The 5,189-nt window shown below is 49.5% G+C and overlaps 1 long non-coding RNA gene across 1 annotated transcript; it reads left to right on the forward strand.

Annotated features, from left to right (window-relative positions):
• Window positions 1-1,155: 1,155 nt before the first annotated feature.
• LOC106815326 lies at window positions 1,156-3,838 on the forward strand. Its single transcript, XR_001394732.1, has 4 exons — window positions 1,156-1,196; window positions 2,677-2,779; window positions 3,126-3,292; window positions 3,653-3,838. It is a non-coding gene; the product is annotated as an uncharacterized LOC106815326 (long non-coding RNA).
• Window positions 3,839-5,189: the final 1,351 nt, after the last annotated feature.

Raw genomic sequence — 5,189 nt, forward strand, 5'->3', positions numbered from 1 at the left:
GTGGTATGCAAGCCCGGAGGGTGGGGACGGGGTGGGTGATGTAGAGTGTAGCAAGGCGAGAGGGTGGCGTGAAGGGATAGGTTTGCGATCGGAGAGCTGTACGGCAAGGAGTGGGAAGGGATAAGGTGGATGGCAGCAGGTGTGGAGCAGAGGAACGGTGGGGGAGGGGGAGAGAGTGGAGTGGAGAGGTGAGCAAAGTGGAAAGGGGTGGGCAGAGGATGCGAGTCGTGCGATCGGAGGAGGTGGTAGACCAAGGAAGAGCAGTGGAGGGTGGGTGGAGAGAGACAGTGGTAGCAAGGGAAGGGTGGGCGAAGGATGAGGCTGGATGGAGAGAAGTGGTAGACATCAGGGCAGCGGTGGGGAACGGATGATGGGGGAAACATGAGGAGGTGGTAGCAGAGGAAGTGGGGAGGGTGCGTGGAAACGGACGAGAAGTGTAGCTAAAGAGAAGGGTGGTGAAGAGAAGTGGTAGCAAGGCGGAACTTTGATGACAGAGGTGTTAGGCGAAGGGAAGGGTGGGCGGAGAGGTTGGTTGTATGTAGAGGTGGTAGATGGCCGAAATGGTCGTGTAAAGTGGCGTGGTTAACGGAATAATTCAGGATCGGTGAGTTGGGATCGAACTAGGGGGCCACAAGCAAAAAAAGCGCTGCAAGCAAAATGAGAGTGATTACTATGAATAATAATAATGCAAAAATAATAATAATGAAGGCTTAGTTATTTATGATTATTATTATTCATTGATCCGCGGCCAAGATATGTTATAGACAACAACTTCACATTGTTTATATATTAGGGGTTTTCTTCTTCTCTTATATTCTTGAATAATTAATAATAATAAAAATTATATTATATTTTAGTTTATACTCATCATCATTTAAAGCGGACAACATCCATCACCATGTATCCACCAATCCATCAGATCACATCATCATCCAGCGATGTCAGTTCACTCAACTAACATGCATCCATCATGCATTTGGTCATTATTCATCCTCGCGGACTCAGTGAGAGGACTCGGCGAGCGTGGCAGCCGAACCAGCCGCTTGCGATGATTCGATCACCGGCTGGCTTCGCCTCGTTCGTCTGCTGACGGACGCGAGCCAGTTTTACGGTTACGACCTGGTCTAGCCATGGCTGCGTGCCTCCAGGATGCAGGGTTTCCACCAGTGCTGGCCGGTCAGTAAGCTTACGCACAGGTAGGGAGGTAGAGGAGGGAGAGAGGCAGGAGGTGTTGTGGAGAGGTGGAAGAGGAGAGTGGGAGAAAGAGAAGGAATGGAGGAATGAGAAGGAGGATGAGGAGGAGATGAGGCATGAGAAGGAGGAAAAGGACGATGAGAGGAGAGTAGGTGTGAGAGAGGCGTATGACGGAGAGAAGAGAGAGTCCAGAGGAAGATGAGGAGGGAGAAAAATGCGAAGAGAGGAGTGAGAGCGGAGGAGCGATAGGAGGGGAGTGGAAGAGAATGGGACGGGGGCCAGGAGGTGGCCAAGTGAAGGAACGAGGTGGTGGGAGGAGATGGACAGAGGAAATGAGGAGGAGAATGGGGGCGGTAGAAGTGAGAAAAAAGAGAAGAGAAAAGAAGAGAGAGGACTGAGGAGGGAAGAGAGGAGGAGGGGAGGGAGGGAGGGCAGATTCTCTCTCTAGATGTTCATATGCGATGGTCTTCGCGGCATGAGCGCTGGGCTGTTAGCACTATGTAACGCTGGAGCTAGTGTCAGGTTCATCTGAAAGTGCAGCGTGCTGCGCGGGGGAAGGAGAGGAAGAGGAGGAGGAGGAGGAGGCAGGGGAAGGAGGCAGAGGAGGAGGGTCAGAGTCTCATCTAGCTATATAGTCGTGTCATATGCGGATGGTTTCGTATAGCGCCGGGGCTGGTTAGGCACTATTGTATACGCCGGCGTCAGCGTTCAGTCATGACAGATGTGCAGTTGCTGGCGCGGAGAGAAGGAGGAGGAGGAAGAGGAGGAGGAGGAAGAGTGAGAGGAGCACAGGAGGAGGAGAGAGGAGGAGGGGAAGTGATAGGCAGGAAGGGTCATACTCCTCTGCTCTCTACTATCTGCATATGCGATCGGCGTTTCGGAGCAGTGAGCGCTGGGCTGTAGCTACTGATGTGAACACGGCTGGAGCTAGTGTCCTCATAAGAGTGGCAGTGCGTGCCGCGCTGGGAAGGAAGGAGGAGAATGGGCAGGAGGCGGAGGAGAGAGGAGGCAGGAGAGGCAGAGGCAAGAGTCAGGAGGAGGAGGAGGGTTCAGACCTCTCTCCTCTTCTATATCGTGTCATATGCGATGTGTTTTCAGGTGATAACGCGCGGGCCTGTGTAGCACTATGTAACGCTGGAGCTAGCGCTCCAGTCATAAGAGGTGCAGCGTGCTGTGGGCGCGGGCGGAAGAGGGAGGAGGAGGAGGAGGAGGAGGAGGAGGAGGAGGAGGAGGAGGGTCAGATCTCTCTTCTCGTCCTCTAATATCGTTCCATAATGCGGATGGTTCAGTATACGCGCTTGTCGGGCTGTTAGACTTATATAAACGATGAGCTAGTGTATCACAGTATGAAGAGCTGCAGATGCCGGCGAGGCGGGGGGAAGGAGGAGGAGAGGAAGGCGGAGGTAGAGGAAGGCAAGCAAGGAGGAGAGGAGGGGAGGGTCAGATCTCTCTCTCTATATGTGTCATATGCGATGGTTTCAGTATAGCGCCGGGCTGTTAGCACTATGTAACGCTGGAGCTAGCGTCAGTCATGAAGAGGTGCAGGTGCTGGCGCGGGGCGGATCTTTCACGGAGGGAAGCGTGTGTGAGTACATACATATGTTACTAACATATCTATCTGTATACTATCTATCTACCTATCTATATATCTGTTGATATTATCTATAATATATATATATATATATATATATATATATATATATATCATACGTTCTGTCAGCTGTATCAACTCCTGTGTCAACCTCTGTATCAACTCCTGTGTCAACTTCTGTGTCAACTTCCGTGTCAACTATTGTGTCAACATCTGTGTCATTCTTTGTGTTAGCCTCTGTGTCAACTCCTGTGTCAACCTCCGTGTCAATCTCTGTGTCAACCTCTGTGTCAACCTCTGTGTCAACTTCTGTGTCAACCATGCACGTCTGTGTTGACAGTCGAGGCGGCCGCTGCCGTCATGGCGCTGAGCTGTGCGGCTAGGAGCGCCGACAGGGATGCCGACAGAGCTCGCTTCCTGATCCGCCGCCCCGCAAAGTTCCTCTGTAACTCACAGCAGATGGACGGAGGATTCGGCGACGCGCGCGCCACCGCTGCAGCAATGCAGGTGAGGATGAGGGGCGGATTAGAGAGTAGATGAGATTTAGGTTAGATTATTTGAGATTATATTATTGATTATCTATATTTTTTTATATATAATATCATATTTTCAATATATAAACTCATATTTACTATAAATTATCCCATATTTCTTATACATAATCCCATATTTCCTATATATATATAATTCTATATTTCTTACACATAATCCCACATTCCTATATATATATATAATATAATCCTATATTTTCTTTTTATAATCCAATGTTTCCTATATATATATATATATATGTATATATATATATATATATAATCCTATATTTCCTATATATATTGCATATAACCCCATGGTTTCCCGCGTGCGCAGGCGTTGGCAAGCTGCTGGTGATGACGCATCCACACACTTGGAACTGTTCATCAGCATACTTCAGACTCCTCGGCCACCAGGGGGATGACGGGTCGTTCGGCAGCCTGGCGACGACGCTGGCTGCACTCCGGCCCTACACGGAAGCAGTCTCGTTAGAGACGCAGCGAGCCTGCTGACAGACTCCGCTCGCTACGCTCGCATGTCCTCGCGCTGCCTCAGCGCTCATTGCCCGCTCGTCTCGCCCGCTGCAAATTCCCCGAGTTGTGTGCTGTGTGTGTGTGTGTGTGTGTACCTGTGTGTGGGTGTGCTGTGGTGTGAGCTGTGTGGCTGTGCTTGCCTTGCGTGTGCTGACGTATATATGTGATGGCTGTGCTGCGTAGTATATGTGTTTCGTGTTGTGGTGTGTGTGGGTGGTGTGGTGTGTGCTGTGTGTGTGTGTGTGTGCTGTGTGTGTGTGTGCTGTGTGTGTGTGTGTGTGTGTGCTGTGTGCGTATATGTGCTGTGTCAGTCGCTGTGCCGCCAAAGCGTGGCTTAATTTCGTTAGCAACTTAATTTAATCAAATTAATAAAACAAGAATGGAGCTATATATGTTAATATGGACGAGACACGTGTTTTTACAGAACACTACGTTGACGCCGATGCCCTCTCGTGCTGCTGGCGCACCTTACGCGGTCCAACCGACTACTAACAGACAGAACGGAGGGGAATGAGAACGGTCAGCATGAGCTCTGTTGATAATGTATGGGTGAGAGAATCGTCGTGGGCGCTCTCTCTCTCTCTCTCTCTTCTTCTTCTTTCTCTCTCTCTCTCTCTCTCATCTGCTCTCTCTCTCTCTCTTTCTTATCTCTTATCTCTCTCTCTCTCGTCTCTCTCTCTCTTCTCTCTCTCTCTCCCTCTCTCGCTCCCGCTCTCTCTGTCTGTCAGTCGCTCTCTCTCTCTCTCTTTCTCCGCACTCTCTCTCTCTCTCTCTCTCTCTCTCTCTCTCTCTCTCTCTCTCTCTCTCATCTCCTCCTCTCTCGCTCCCGCTCGATCTTTGTTCTGTTTAGCTCGCTTTCTCTCTCTCTCTCTCTCTCTCTCTCTCTCTCTCTCTTCTTCTCTCTCTCTCTCTCTCTCTCTCTCTCTCTCTCTCTCTGCCTACTCTCTCTCCCCACTCTCTGTTTCTATCCCTCTCTTACTGTGACACGCAATACGACATGTGTTGACAGCTGAAATATTTCTCCTGCGCACACGATAGGTGTATCTTCTAGTATATTTCTGTGCTTCTCTAGTGGGTGATAGTTATACCCATAGTATATATTTCTTCGCTCCGGTATATATATATATATTTTTATTTATATTTAATTTTATTTATTTATTTTGGTATACTGTATTTTTTTTCCGGCAGGTGTCAGGCAACCTGAGCGTGTCGCAGTGGATCATGGCGGAGAACGCAGCGACTCTCTATGACGTCATGGAGCTGGCGGCCATGCGCGATAGCCGCTTCAAGTGAGTCATCGATAGTTAACAATAGAACGTCTTTAAATGGCCCAATAGTCA

Source organism: Priapulus caudatus, unplaced genomic scaffold, assembly GCF_000485595.1.
Source record: "Priapulus caudatus unplaced genomic scaffold, Priapulus_caudatus-5.0.1 Scaffold1090, whole genome shotgun sequence".
NCBI lineage: Eukaryota > Metazoa > Priapulida > Priapulimorpha > Priapulimorphida > Priapulidae > Priapulus > Priapulus caudatus.